At 41.7% G+C, this 16,226-nt stretch overlaps 1 long non-coding RNA gene across 1 annotated transcript; it reads left to right on the top strand.

Moving 5' to 3' along the window:
• Positions 1–942: 942 nt before the first annotated feature.
• On the top strand, positions 943–8,302 carry LOC130243321 (uncharacterized). The gene is made up of 3 exons (XR_008839131.1): positions 943–1,142; positions 1,623–1,716; positions 6,497–8,302. It is a non-coding gene; the product is annotated as an uncharacterized LOC130243321 (long non-coding RNA).
• The last annotated feature ends 7,924 nt before the right edge of the window (positions 8,303–16,226 follow it).

Consider the following 16,226-nt stretch of genomic DNA (forward strand, 5'->3'; position numbering starts at 1 on the left):
TCATACATTCCTGCAATACCAAGAGCTAAGCAATGAGAGCAAGCCCTATTGCCATATGATCCAGAACTTCAGTCCTGATGTTTTTAGTCCAGGACAACATTGTAAAAATGCCACTGCATGACATTGTGAAATTTTGAGTTCACAATTGAAAATTATAGGTGATAAATGCATATTTTTACTTAGTTGGTCAAGATACGTTATTGAAAAATATAGTAAAAAATGTCTTGAATATGGTCTTTATGCTCTTCTGTTTTATAGCACTACTGTTATGCTAAGTGATTCAATTCTAATTGCTTCTACTTGTGAATCTGATATTGTAAAAGCTAATTAGATGAGTTTAAATTACTGTCTTCCCTACAGAAAAAACAGCTTAAACCAGCCTAGGCTGGTTAGCTGGTTTTAGCTGGTTGACCAGCCTGGTTTAAGAGGGGTTTTGGCCATTTCCAGGCTGGTTTCCAGCCATTTAAAGCCTGTTCTTAGCTGGTCAGGCTGGAAAATGACCAGCTAAAACCAGCTATGTCCAGCTTAAACCAGGCTGGTCAAGCTGGTTTTAGCTGGATTTAGCTGGTCATTTTCCAGCCTGACCAGCTAAGACCAGGCTGGAAATGGCTAAAATCCCTCTAAAACCAGGCTGGTCAACCAGCTAAAACCAGCCAACCAGCCTAAGCTGGTTTAAGCTGGATTTTTCAGCAGGGAATTGTTACTGGTCTTCAATTTGTTGTTTAACAATACTGTCAGTTTTTACTTAAGCAATAAACGCACAACATATTTGACATAGCACTTATGCTAGGAAACTAAGAGAAAGAGAGATTTTTATATAAGTATAATAGCAAGTGTACATCATTTTAGTTTATCGAAATATTGGTCACCACACTCTGGAACCATTGGTGCTGTTCCTTTCTCGTCCTCTAGAGGGCAGAACACACTCCACCACCGGCTAAACGCAGAGCTGCACACACTTCCTGTGCTCGCCCGAGTTGTTGATAAACAGCAGCGAGCATATGAGAAAAACAGTTTCTGGCATTTTGTCTTTGAACAGACTGACTGACACTTTTATTTATCTCCTAAACCAGTAGTGTGACGATCCGTAGTCTGCCATGTCTCTGCAATTACACGCTGAACAATGAGACTTCTCTACTCAGGTAGGGTGTGACAGTCAGTCCTGTCCGCTACAGTTATCTTAGTTCAGCTTCCAGACATAAACTAGTAGATTAGTTTTACTGGCAAGTTTGTTGCAATAATTGCAGACCTATTTTATTCTTTCATTGTAATTTCTTGCTTTGTATTTTAGTAACACTTATGCATTAGTTAATATATTTAATAGCATGTTTAAACAATGAACAATATATTATTGGAGTATTAATTCATCATTCTCAGTGTTAGTTCATGGAAATAAAGGTGTTATTGTTAGTTCTTGCATAAACTAAAGTTAACAAGCACAACTTTTCATTTTAGCAATGCATTATAATTCATGCCATAGAAGTATTGTTCTTCAATAAGTAGTACTGATAGTACTAAATATCCTTTTTGTAAAGTGTGGCCTGCATGGTTAATATTATTTATGACATATAAATGTAAATGCACTTTTTTTACTGATTCAACAATCTGTTTTATGTATTTAGGGCACTGATGGATTTTGTAAAAGTGTTTGCTACAGCTGTGACACACATCATTTTGTCTGTCTCATCACTTCATGCTGCTTATTGGCTGTTCAAGGTAAATATTATTTCAATATCTTTAATGCATTACAAAGAGCACGGAACAGCAAAAGAAACAAAACAGGGGGAAACTCAAGAAAGGAAAGGTCTGTTTTGAGCAAAGATTTTGCTTAAGAATTTAACACTATATGGAAAGTTTACCCAAAACTGAAACTTGTCATCATTTGCTCAACATTCTCTTGTCTTAAACCTTTTTGAGTTTCTTTTTTTCTGTTGAAAACAAAATAAGTTATTTTAAAAAATTCTGGAAACCTGTAACATTGAGTATGTTTATATGGACTCCAGTAATCCGATTTTAATACGATTTAGACAGTATTCTGATTAAGAGTCTACTGTGTAAACAGCGATTTTTAAATAATTTTATCAGATTAAAGGTCGTAATCGAACTAAACGGAAATCAAATTAAGACATGTGGAGTGTGTCGATTTTAGTCGCATTATTGAAGTGCAGTACAGACATGTAAACACCTTAAACTATTACTATGATGTAGGGTTTTTCGCTGCATTTAGTGACAGGAAATTTCGTACACACTGGGGTTGCAACGATCCCGATACTTGGATCGGATATCGGTTCAATATATTTTTATGGATCGGGTATCGGCCAGCTGGTACCAATCCAAATCCGATCTTGCGCATGCGCTATATTCCGTGCCATTTATAAGCCAACAAAAGCCATGAAGGTAGACTACTATTAGAAAGTTGTCATGTAGGCCTACTATATCCTAAATGTTCTGAAGCCGTTCTATAGTTTAATGTGAAGCACAGATGAATATTCAAGTACTGAAATTCATGTTCAATTCAGCGCTTCCCGCTGCCACGTCTGTCAGTCATTCTCCATTCATTCACAATTCAAACTGCGTGCCGCATTAATGACAACACGAAAAAATTTCTCCAAGACTATTTATTCCAGTTAATATACGGCACTGATTTCTTCCCTTTCTGCTGCTCAGTTTTGAAAAAGTCCGCAGATACCGGAGGGCTGCGCGCTGTGTCTCAGTGATGCATCGAGCGCATCATTCACACACTGGCTGTGCAGAAGCGACATGCGCCGCTCCATAAAATTATTTTGTAATATTAAAAGTTTCTGTTCTCTCATCCTTCCGACTGAGTTTATTCTTGCGAGGGGAATACTTTCAGTGCTGCGAATAGTTTGTAAAGCCTGGCTCATTGTGGCCAAAGTAGTTGATTAAATTAATAAAAAGTCAAACTGACAGGCACAATATGGATTGTCAGTAACAGAAAATTATTTAGGCCAATATAGGCTACTCTGAGACTGTGAATCTTTCACAGTAATTTTATTTATATTAATATTTTATTTAACAGACCAGTTTCTGTTTTCAAAGAAAGATTTTAATATTAAAAAAAGGAAACAAGCTTGACCACAACAGATCTTATCAATGTCGTAATGAATGCTCAAATAATGTAGCCTAGTTTACAGCAAGCATCATGTTTTTAGTTAGATTGTGTCGTCTGTCATTTACAGTAGGCCTATTGTCTTTTATTTTTACTAAAGAAGATATATTATTTGAGTTTATCACCAGAACTATAGAAACTGTGCCTTAAAAAAAAAAAAGGCACAGTATCAGGGTTAGATCTGTATCGGTCTATACTCAGAATTTTGGTATTGGATCGGTTCGATAAAATGGTATCGGTGCATCCCTAGTAAACACATGGCTGTTTGACACTATTCTTTGCACCTACTGAGTCAGCAAAGGACCACAGACACCTGCATCATGAAATGCTGAGGTTTGCTGAGGTTTTTGTTTTCCCATACTGCGTGCTGTATCAAATTCCATTCTAACAACACTCTTCCAGCGGTTCATACTCGCATCCAATATCTTGTCAGGAGGGGCATGCATGAAATGTTGCTGAATGTAAGTGAAAGTGCCAAACTGCAGTTAAAGTCGATAAAAATTAAAAATTAAACTCTGGAGGAAACGTGGATGGCGAGGTAACGCAGTGGTGTAAATCAAATTATGTGCTAAAACATGTAAAGTGGGATCATGAAAGGAACATTCAAAAAGCAAGTAATGTAAACACCTTGATCATATTATTGTCTTATTCAGATAAAGGCAAATAATTTGATTGCTGATGTCCATGTAAACGTAGTCATTGACTCCCATAGTTTGTTTTTCCTATGATGGAAGTCAGTGGTTACAAGTTTGTAACGTTTTTCAGAATCTTCTTTTGTGTAAAAGGAATCTCACAAAGGTTTAAAACCACTTGAAGGAGAGTAAATGGTGATTAAAGTTTTATTTTTGGGTGAATTATCACTTTTACTGTCACCTCATTTGTTGAGTTCACAGTTATTGAATATGAGATATGCATATGATGTACAGTTTGTTTAAATAAGTTCAGGTTTAAAATGTAGTAGTTAAAATGTAGTATCATTATTATTGTATATGTATTGAAAAACCTGTGGTTACAATGAAGGGGTTAATTCTCCATCATAGTGTTGCAGCAGGAGCTGTTTTGGCTCGTTTTGCTGTATAGCATTATGGGTAATGTAGTCTTTTACTACAGATTACACAATTTAAAAAATCTATTTTATCAATTTTAGAAATATAAATTTTAAAAAAGAAAAACTTTGAAAACATGCTTTGAAATAGGGCTGCACGATTAATCGAAAAAAGATCGCAATCTCAATTCGACCCTCCACACGATTCCATGATTTAGCCAATTATATTTTCAAGAACAGACAGAAGCATAATGGCAGTCGCACAAGTCTTCACATTGTTTTATATACATTGCTCGGCTACATGGCCACCTCCAAATGGTATTTAAAGTTTCACATACTATATTTATAAGACGTAATTCACCCAAAAATGTCATTTCTGTCTTAATGTTATGATGTATTCACGGCGGCGAAATCGCACATGAGCTGACGCAGTTTGTTTAACACCGAGAGGATGCGCGCGTACCCTTGAATGATGACTTTAGTGAACAGAACCTGCATATGCTGTGAATAACAGGTAATAAAGTTGTAAATAATGTTCAGTTTGTGGCACAGAGCGAGCGTTTGAGAGCCACACGGGAAGTATGATATGCGTGTGTGTTTTTTTTCCTCAGTGTGACGACAGTCATGACATGAGCCGCACTCTGCAGTAAAATTGAAACCGGTGCGCAAGTCATTTACATGATCAAATCACATTTTAGAGTTATGATTATGGCAAGCATTTGATATGTTTTTTTTTTTTCTTTCTTAGCGAACACAAAGTGTTGTGCATGCAAATTAGGGGTGTAACAATATAACAACCCGAACCAAAATATGGCGATACACCACCATATTGTTGTTTACTCAGGTATCCTGACTGTACTAAAAATGTGATGGCAAAGTTAATGAAGAAAAAGTTTAGTTGTTCTTGTTATTAAGTGAATCTTTTGTTCCTTAGCATTGCTGTTAAGATGACATCAACCCTAACCCCACAACAAACAGAAACCGAACCGAGCCATGGCTCCAAAACCGTGAACCGAACAGAATCGTGCCTTTGGTGTATCGTTACACCCCAAATGCAAATAAATGTTTACTCAGTATGACTACTCTAGCCTATATAACATTGAATATAATGAAACAGGGAATCTGATGATGACAGATATTCTCGTTTTACCAATGATAAAAATGGTCTAATAATGTTGTCAATGACAAATGACAAGAATATGTCTGAAACATAATAATTCAACTTTAGAATTATGAGTAGTTGTATTCTGATTTAATCACTTTACTGTGAATAAAAAACCAGGACATTTTTAAAGTCATTTAAAGTCCACTATTCAAAGCCTAAACAAAATTTAGCATTTTAACCAACAGTAGACTTACACACAGGCCTACTATTATTATTGTTTTTTTTACCATATGTTTGAGAATTAACCAACCCAGGCTCATTCTGAGAACGTAGTCCCGTGGACGTTTCTGGAGACCACGAAATACGTCCCGGGGGGTACGTATTTTTGCAGTTTTTGTTTTCACGAATCCGCGAGAGGCCACTGTATGCGCTTTTTCCCGCGCCGTTCTTGCGTAAACCCGCTAGAGGCCGCTGTCGAACGACCTTCCGCCTGTCTGCCTGGATGACAAAATGATTGACCGTGCGACCGGCCAATCAGCTGACCCACCCTCCTCCGTCCCTAAACCCAACCAACGACGATTCACAAAAGCAGTCCAGAAAAAGAAAAGCCCTCGTCTAATTTTTACCACGTTTTCGGATTTTGACCACATTCTCACCCTGTGACAAACTTGTTTGCTTAATTTTTTGGATTTTGTTTTTGTTTTCTTACCCGATTTCTGGAACCGCTCTTCCCCGGACTCGAACTCGGTCGTCGTCGTGGTCAGCCCCTCTTTGCGCCTCGAGTCCGCCAAAGTACACGAAGAGCTAACCGGACAAACTGGTTGCAGTGGGAAAGCCCTCCACACGGAGGCGAGTGGCCGGCCGGCAAGCGCCGAAAGGAACGGCGTCACACCGCCGCATCGTTCGCTTAAAAAAATGAAATGCAGCCGTACGTACCCCTGGCTATATATTTCGCAGTCTCCAGAAATGTCCACGGGACTATGTTTTCAGAATGAGCCTGGGTTGGAATTAACAACAACAACAACAATAATAATAATAATAATAGGCTACTCATATTAACCTTTATTTTACATCTACAGAATCATGAGAAAATTGTGATCTTGATTTTATGCAAAAATAAATCATTTTCATATCAGCCCTACTTTAAAATAACAGCACCATGAATTTAAAAAGAGCACTACTCCATAGTAAGATTTAAGATGTTTTCTATTTGCAGAACCACAGAGCATCCTCATTGGGCTTCATCCTGATTGGCTGTTCCTCCATTCTTTCATTCTTTTCTCCCAGTAACCATAACATCACGAATGATCTGGAATGGGCAGGTGAATCACTTGGACCTGTGTTTTTTACATTTGACCTTCTGTGGCTTAGTGACGACCACATCACAGCCCGCATCCTCCTGATTGGCTCCAGTTTTTTCATAATACTGTCCGATTGGCTGTCGTCAGATGGATTGGTCATTATGTCCCGCTGCCTGGCCTTCTCTACGCTTTCCTGTTCGCTGACAGTGTGTGCTTTTGCCGAAAATGTTGCAGGGGCAGTGGGAAGTGTTGCCCTCAGTCTCCCTTTATTAGTTTCCCCAAGGAGCAAATCTGGAGCTTTGGGTTTCCTTATGTTGCCTACAGAAGGACTCCTCAGAGGGATGCTTAATGTCATAATGGCATTAGGTTGCTGGACTACCAGGAAAGCCCTTAATAAATTTCTGATTGATTTGAAAAGCTGGGACTGACTTGGGAGGGAAGCAACGATTTCCAAAGTCAACCATTTCTTCATTGTTCTCATGTTATTAGCATATATACACACTGCTAATGTGATATTGTTGTATGTAAAGGCCTTCTGTCATAAGCTAATGTTGCAGTACTGTATGTTTCACTACACAAAGTAGAGTTTGCTTGAAATCCATTACAGTGACACTAAAGGCTTGTAAAAACCCTTAGCAATGAATAAATAGTTCAGCATCATGAACAATACAGCCCTTTGTAAAGAAAGAATGGGACTCTGTTTAAACCAGGGTTGTCATGACTTCATATTATAATCAGGTTGCCCATGGCAAATTTACATACTGCTTTAAATTCAATCATTTCTCTAAATGTCAAATTGCAACATAACCCTGTTTATGCAGTTTTGGATTGATGGTTCATAAAAATAAATACATCTTGGGTACACTCTTAAAAATAAAGGTTCTTTATTGGTATTTATATTTCGATGGAAAATCTTTAACATTCAAGAAAGATTTCCATTGCATAAAAAGGTTATTTTTAGGGAATGTTATTTTTGATACAAAACTAAACCATTTTTGTATCAAAAATAACATTCCCTATAAAGAACCTTTTTTGTTACGTTTCTGTTACGTTTTGTCGTTACGTTTCTGTTACGTTTCGAACACAGGTATGCAACAGAATGTTAGTGGTGTTTGTGAGTCCCCATGAGGCAAACTCTAAAAAGATTTATTCAGTAATTAAGGGAGGGTTTCAAGAGAGACTTCAAAAAGTTCTCTAACTCATAGAAAGGGGGAACTAAATAATCTATCAAAGAAAAGAAAAGAAAAGAAAAAATACATCAAAATACCCTCACTCTCTTACTAACATAAACAGGAGAAAAAACTATTACAAAAAGAAAAATGGCACCCCCTCTCTACTAACCCGATCCCAAATTAACAAAACAGAGTCAATAACAAAGTAGTATTGAAACATCAAAAGTAATCTCTTAAGCAAAAGAGTTTCTGAAGCAAAATCGACATAAGATTGACAACAGCATTAACAGAAGTTAAACTAATTAAAGCTTCTAGTCAACAGATAATGCTTTAAAGGATCAAAAATGTAAAGCCTCACAAAAGAGCCTCCGCACACACAAAACACACTGTTCTAGTAGAGACAATATTTCTAGTCAATATTTTGACAAATTTGACATTTTATATACAGTATGTCAAATCCAAATGTATTTTGCATGTTATATATCATGCCATAGGTCAGCTTTTCGAAATGGGGATGTGCAGTGAGAAATACTTTTGTTAACTTAACTTTTTTTTTTTTTTTACTTACGTCATGATTGAATGAATAAAACTTTAGTTTTGTCTGTACTGTTCCCTCTACACTTGTGTATAAACAACAATGAAACTTGTATCGTAAATTATAAACAAATTTTAATGATTGTTAAAGATTGTTTATTGAAATTGTGCGTGTGCGTGTGTGTGTGTGTGTGTGTGTGCGTGCGTGTGCGTGTGATCAAAAGTTGTGTGTGATCAAAAGTTGTTCCTGTAGTATTTGTATCATAAAAGGATTATGTGAACCAATGATCCTGCAAATGCAAGACTTCTCCAAACGAATGAACACAACATGCAATGTTTTGAACACTGCATGTTGTAGTGACTGTTTAGAGTTTTGTGGCTAGAGCCTTACAAATTGATATCAGGGTTCTGAAGTTTGTGGCAAAACAATAAAAAAAAAAAACTGGAAATGACCTAACCACTAGAACACCCTAGGTCTAGCAAACACCTAGCTTTTAGCAACCAATCAGAAACCTCTAGCAAACTCATAGTCCCGATAGCAACCATCCAGAACATTCCAGATGACAACTGTGCTGTATCTAAAATCATCTCTATGCCCTCATTGACTATTCCCTTCAGCACGTCCTGATATTACAGAGTTCTAAGTGTTCCAGGGTAAACAAGGGTGAAGCTTATGATGCAATGTTTCAACCAATCGATACAATGTTTCAACCAATGAGATGTGCGTGCGTGCGGTAGCTGGTCATGTGATGCGACAGTGCAAATTTAGGTGCCAGTTTTTGAGTCCCATCCTAACCGCATCATCGCGATTTGTGAAGGTTAGTTAATTTCCTCAGTATTTGCATGTAAGACTGTTCATTACTCAACGTAGGATATTGGTTGTAATCAGTGCCGCCGCTCTCTATTGGCCTGTTTCCACTGATTGGTACGGTTCGGTTTGGTACGCTTTTATGGCCGTTTCCACTGTCAAAAAGCGTACAGAACCGAACTGTACTGTACCACTTTTTCGGCACCCTTTCGAAAGGGTACCAAACACGAGAAAGGGTACCAAAAGGCGGAGCCACACGCGCAGCTGAACGCTATTGGTTTACAGAGATACGTCATTCGCTTGCGCAACAAGCCAGAATGAAACAAAAAACCCGCCATGTTTGAAATACACAGCCGAGAGATTACAGCAGAATTAGAAATACATATAATAACGAGCCATGGTCGATCTGGGCTCAAACAAACCTTGTCGTCGTCTGGATGAACAGCCACAAAGCCAAGAAGAAGAGCAGATTTACCCTGTGCCCCGTAGTTTTTTATGAGCCAGTCTGAGGCGCGAGCGGTTTTGCTTTCTTGCTAGCGCACGTCTAACATTATATCTGAATAACAAACTTTTTGAGCTGATGATAATAACCTGCGCTTGATTATTGACGTGCTTTTAAACCCCGATCCTGTCAGACACTGACAAACGCAAGAGTGAAGCGTGAAGAAACAAAGGAGAAGCCGGAAAAAAAGGAGCACATTATTTTTCAGCAAACATGAACAAAATGCCATTATTAACTAACTTATTATCTTCACATTTTGGACTAATATGAACTGGGAATGATGGAATTACTCTCTAACAGAGGCTACATGTTCTGCTGAAGATTACAGACACAGATGAGAGGTTTTCACTGACTGTGGGCTATATTTTGTGTTGTTTTGAACCTAAATACGGACGAAATTTCTGTTGTGTGTGTTCTTCTGTAGTTGGTAACATATCCGAGACTGTAAGGAGCTGTATGTGTATATATGTGTTCATTTATTTAGTTATTTACTATAATTGCAGATGTTACAGTAGGCTGTTTCGCATTGTCATTGATCTGCAGTTATAATCAACTCATGTTCATAGAAAAAATAGTAATAAACATTTCTACACAAGTATTTATGTGTATAAAGCATCTGTTTTGTGAGAAGTGCTTCTCATATGATATGTAAGTGACTCGTACAGCTTTATTGTAGACATTTCCTCGAGTGAGAATGACGTAGACTGAAACTTTGTCATACACCACGCCCACCAAAAGGGTACCCTTTTGCCTGATAAAGGTTACCCGTAACAAACCGAACCGCATCGTAATAGTTAAACAAGGCAGTTTGTTCACGTTTGCTGAAAAATAATGTGCTCCTTTTTTTCCGACTTCTCCCTTTTTTTCTCCCATTTTTTTCCGTGTTTGTCAGTGTCTGACAGGATCGGGTTTCAAAAGCACGTCAATAATCAAGCGCAGGTTATTATCATCAGCTCAAGAAGTTTGTTATTTCAGATACAGACGCGCGGCGAACGCAAGCAAGAAAGAGAAAGCGCTCGCGACTCAGACTGGCTCTTAAAAAACTACGGGGCACAGGGTAAATCTGCTCTTCTTCTTGGCTTTGTGGCTGTTCATCATGACAACGACAATGTTTGTTTGAGCCCAGGTCAACCATGGCTCGTTATTATATGTATAAATAATTCCGCTGTAATGTCTCGGCTTGTCGGCTGTGTATTTCAACCATGGCGGGTTTTTTGTTTTCATTCTGGCTTGTTGTGTAAGCGAATGACGCCTCTCTGTAAACCAATAGCGTTCAGCTGCACGTCTAGCTCCGCCTTTTGGTACCCTTTCTCGTGTTTGGTACCCTTTCGAAAGGATGCCAAAATAAGTGGTACGGTACGGTTTGGTTCGGTACGCCTTTTGACAGTGCAAAGACAGAGAACATACGCGATCAAGGCAGGCAGGGTCATACACAGGATAGCAGTCATGAAATTCACTTGGTGAATGTCCAATGGTGAGGGTCAGCCTCCGGGTGGACCAGTTTAAGCAGGGATACATGGAAGGAAGGAGATATACAGTAGTTAGCAGAAAGCTTTAACTGGTAAGTCACTTCATTGATTTGTTTAATGATCTTAAACGAACCCACATACCTTGGACTGAGTATCCTGCTGGGTAGCCGTAGCTTGACGTCCCTCGTAGAGAGCCAGACCCGCTCTCCTGGTTGGTAGGGAGGGTGTGAACAATGTCGGCAATTGGCCTGGAACTCTTGTGTTCTTACAGCCTGCTGAAGACGAACATGGGCACTGTCCCACACCCTCTCACTACGCCGAAACCATTCATCGACCGCTGGGACTGCTCACCAGACCACGGGAACAATGGAGGCTGAAATCCTAAGACGCACTAAAAGGGGGTAAGTTCTGATGAGTGAGTTAATGAGTTTTGTGCATATTCAGCCCATGGGAGAAACTCAGACCAGCGATGTTGTTCTCTGCTGCAGTAAGTCATGAGGTATCGACCTATTTCTTGGAGTGTTCATTTTAACTCTAAGGTAGTTAAATTTACTATCTAAAATTTGCAGCGTACTTTTTACTCATAGTTTGAGTAATATTTACAACAGATACTTTTACTCTCCTTGCACTACATTTCTAGGCAAGTAAATTTGCACGATTTAGAAAAATGATCTACAACAACAAGAATGGTGGTATATCCTTGTGACAGAGGTAAATCCCCGATGCCATAGTTTTGTTCCGCTGGTGATCATTTCCGTGAATAGTACGCACACGGATGGAGGATTCAGGGTTCACCAGGCCACTGAGAGAGGATGGCACCAACTCCGGCATCAGCCGTGTCGACTTTAACAATGAAGGGCTGTGTGGGATCCGGATGACAGAGGACAGGTGCAGTAGTGAACACTCCCTTAAGGTGTTCGAAGGCTTGGCATGCTTCAGGGGTCCAGGCAAGCGACCGCCATCTATAATACTATAGTTCTTGATGAACCGTCGGTAAAAGTTGGCGAACCCCAGAAATCTCTTTCAGTGTCTTCGGTTCTCTTCCATGCTGACGCCCTCAGCAAAGATCATGTACCCAAGGAAGAAGATCGAGGGTTGGTGGACCTCACATTTTTCGGCTTTCAAAAAGAGATGGTTCTCTTTGAGACGCTGGAGGATTTTTTGGACATGAGATTGGTGTTCTGCTAGATTACAGGAGTAAATTAGGATGTCATCAATGTAAATTATGGCAAAACGATGGAGGAAGTCTCTGAAGATCTCATTTATAAAACTTTGAAATATGAAGGGACTGTTAGCTAGGCCACATTGATGTAATCTTCCATCGCCTCGTGCGCAGGACGGGATAGGGGATAAATCCTACCATGCATAATTTGGCGTTAGGCAGCAGGTCGATACTACAATTCCAGGGCCAATGTGGGGGTAGTTGTGTGGCTCGTTCCTTGCTGAAAACCTCGAGGTAGGGTGTGTAGATGGATGGAATTGAGGTTTTTGAAGAATGAGGTGAGTCCTCTATGGTGGTGGAGTAAACAGAAAGAAAGGGCCGATGCAGAGGGTGAACAGCAGGGCCTTTGGTGGTACATGCTGTATTCAATTCTAGGATATCACCGGTGCTCCAATTTATGTTGGGCTGATATTCTGCTAGCCACGGCCTGCCTAGAATGACATCAACATTGGCTCGGGAAAGAATGAGTAGGATTAATTTTTCTTGATGATGATGAGGGGACTGAATGATGACTTCTTTGGTATGCCGTGAGATTTTGCCATTGCCCAATGTTGAGTCCTGAATGATAGTTATTTTGTATTGAGTTTCATTACGTACTGTAGGGATACGATCTTGGGCGATGAAATTTGAAGAGATTAAGTTACCAGCCGCTCCAGGATCCACCAGGACATGTATGGGGATGATATGAGAATTCACGAGCTTGTATATGTGGTATATGGGACACAGATGGAGTTAGAGTGACTTTACTCACCATCGTCGCGAGGAGGGAGAGTTCTGATATCCAGGTCCGGTTGGGCCAGGGGGCGCAACTAGCAAGACCTGCTCCTCGTCCTCTCTGACCTTGCACAGAAACTGCGCGAGTAGGCTCACTGGGGGAAACGCATACTTATGCATGCCCCGAGACTCGGGGTGGAGTCACCATTCACCCGGGGACAGAGCTGCCGTGAGAGCCCGTTGGCCGCGCGGTTGAGCCCATCTGGGGTGTGAATAGCAAGCAGCGACTTCAGCCACGTATGACTCCAGAGGAGCAGACGGCGAGCGAACTGAGACATGGGGCAGGAGCGTATACCCCAAATACGGATGGCATACGCTACCGCAGCTGTGCTGTCCATCCTGACCAGCAGGTGTTGCCCCCTCAGCACCGGTAAAAAGCGGCGCAGAGCGAGAAACACTGCCAACAGCTCTAGGCAGTTGATATGCCAATGCAGCTGGGTTCCCCTCCACAGGCACGCAGCAGCATGCCCGCTACGCTCGGCCCCCCAACCCGTACTGGAGGCATCTGCCGAAACGACAACATGCCTGGACACCCGACCTAGGGGCACACTGGCCCGTAGGAAGGAGGGGTCCTTCCAGGGGGTGAGGGTGCGGCGACACAGCACAGTGACAATCACTCGGTGTGTGCCCGCATGCCATGCGCGTCTGGGGACCCGATCGTGATGCCAACGCTTTAGTGGTCTCATATGAAGCAATCCGAGCGGCGTGGCCGCAGCTGCGGATGCCATATGCCCCAGGAGCCTCTGAAAAGATTTCAGGGGGACCACCTTTTTTCTGTCGAACTCTCTCAGACAGTTCAGCATTAACTTGGCATGGTGATCGAGACCAGCTCCAACCCAAGAAAGCAGATGCTCTGCACGGGGGCGAGCTTGCTCTATTCTTGGTTGACCTGAAACCCCAATGGGCGGAGTTGCCGGAGCACCTTGTCTCTGTGCATAATCAATTGCTCCCGGGAGTGGGCTAAAATCAGCCAGTCATCGAGATAAATGAGCATGCGGATGCCCGCGAGCCGAAGGGGCTTGGGGGCACCCTCCATGAGCTTGGTGAAAACCCGCGGAGACAGAGAAAGCCCGAAGGGGAGGACCCGTACTGCCATGCTCGACCTTACAACGCAAACCGCAGTTTTGTGGCGTGGAAGTATGGAGACATGGAATACGTGTCCTTCAGGTCTATTGCTGCAAACCAATCCCAAGGACGAATGCATCGGGTGATGCGCATCTGCGTAAGCATTCTGAAGCGCAGCCTGTGAATCAGAATCAGAATCAGTTTTATTGCCATGTGTGCTTCACACACACAAGGAATTTGTTTTGGCTACAGAAGCTTCCAGTGTACATAAAGTGACAAGTGACAACACAAAATAAATATGAAAAAAAAAAAGATAAACATTAAACAGATGCGGTTAGTCAAGAAACCTGGATGTTGAGTTGTATGTACAGATTGTTATAAATATACAGGTTATAAGGTGCTGTGTACAAGTGCGAATGTAGAAGGTATTGCATTGTATATTGATATAAGGTGCTGTGTACAAGTGCGTATGAGAAAGTATTGCACATATTTATTGCACAGTAGGGGAATATTTTACTGTTCATAAGGTAGACAGCCTGAGGAAAGAAACTTTTCCTGTGTCTGGCTGTTTTTGTGCTTGGTGCTCTGAAACGCCGACCAGACGTTAACAGTTCGAACAGGTAGTGTGCTGGGTGTGAGGGGTCCAGAGTGATGGTGGTGCCCAGGAACCTGAATGACTCTACTGCAGCCACAGTGCTGTTCATGATGGTGAGTGGGGGGAGTGCAGGGGGGTTTCTCCTGAAGTCCACTATCATCTCCACTGTTTTAAACGTGTTCAGCTCCAGGTTGTTTTATCTGCACCATAACGCCAGCCGCTCCACCTCCTGTCTGTATGCAGACTCGTCACCGTTCTGGATGAGGCCGATAACAGTAGTGTCGTCTGCAAACTTAATGAGTTTGATGGAGGGGTCTTTTGCAGTGCAGTCGTTGGTGTACAGGGAGAAGAGCAGTGGGGAGAGAACACATCCCTGGGGGGCACCAGTGCTGATGGTGCGGCTGTCGGATGTGATTTTGCCCATTCTGACTAGCTGCTGTCTATCTGTCAGAAAGCTGGTGATCCATTGACAGACAGAGCTAGGAACAGAGAGCTGGGCCAGTTTGTACTCAAGCAGTGATGGGACGATGGTGTTAAAGGCAGAACTGAAGTCTACAAACAGAATCCTTGCGTAGTTCCCTGGATTGTCTAGATGTTGTAGGGTATAATGCAGTCCCATGTTGACTGCATCATCCACAGACCAGTTTGCTCTATAGGCGAACTGCAGGGGGTCCAGCAGGGGTCCAGTGATGTCCTTCAGATATGCTAGCACCAGTCTTTCGAATGACTTCATGGCCCCAGATGTTAAGGCCACAGGTCTGTAGTCATTGAGTCCTGTGATCTTTGGCTTCTTCGGGATTGGGATGATAGTGGAGCGCTTAAAGCAGGATGGAACTTTGCGCTGTTCCAGTGATCTATTGAAGATATGTAAGAAAATGGGAGTCAGCTGGTCAGCGCAGGTTCTCAGACAGGCTGGTGAGACACCATCTGGCCCTGGTGCTTTCCTTCTCTTCTGTTTACTGAAGATCTGACGCACATTATCCTCACTGATCTGAAGTGCAGGGGGGGAGAGGAAGATGGCTGGAGGTGTTGATGGTTGTGTAGGGAGATGGTCTGGGCTGTGTTGATGTGGTATTGATGGCCGTGTAGGGAGATGGTCCAGGCTGTGTTGATGTGGTGTTGATGGCTGTGTAGGGAGATGGTCCAGCCTGTGTTGATGTGGTGTTGATGGCTGTGTAGGGAGATGGTCCAGGCGGGTGTGAGGTGTCTGGTCAAAGGTGTCAAATCTACAGTAGAACATATTCAGCTCGTTTGCAATATGTTTATTGCTGTCGATACTGGGGGACGGTGTCTTGTTATTAGTGAAATCTTTTAAGCCTCTCCACACTGATGCAGGGTCGTTAGCTGAAAACTGGTTTTGCAGCTTTTTGGCATAGCTTTTCTTAGCCACACCAATCTCCTTTGTCAATGTGTTCCTGGCCTGATTGTACAAGATCTTGTCACCACTCCTGTAAGCATCCTCGTTGGCCTGACAAAGGTGTCTGAGTTTTGGTGTGAACCATGG

Source organism: Danio aesculapii, chromosome 16, assembly GCF_903798145.1.
Source record: "Danio aesculapii chromosome 16, fDanAes4.1, whole genome shotgun sequence".
Lineage (NCBI taxonomy): Eukaryota > Metazoa > Chordata > Actinopteri > Cypriniformes > Danionidae > Danio > Danio aesculapii.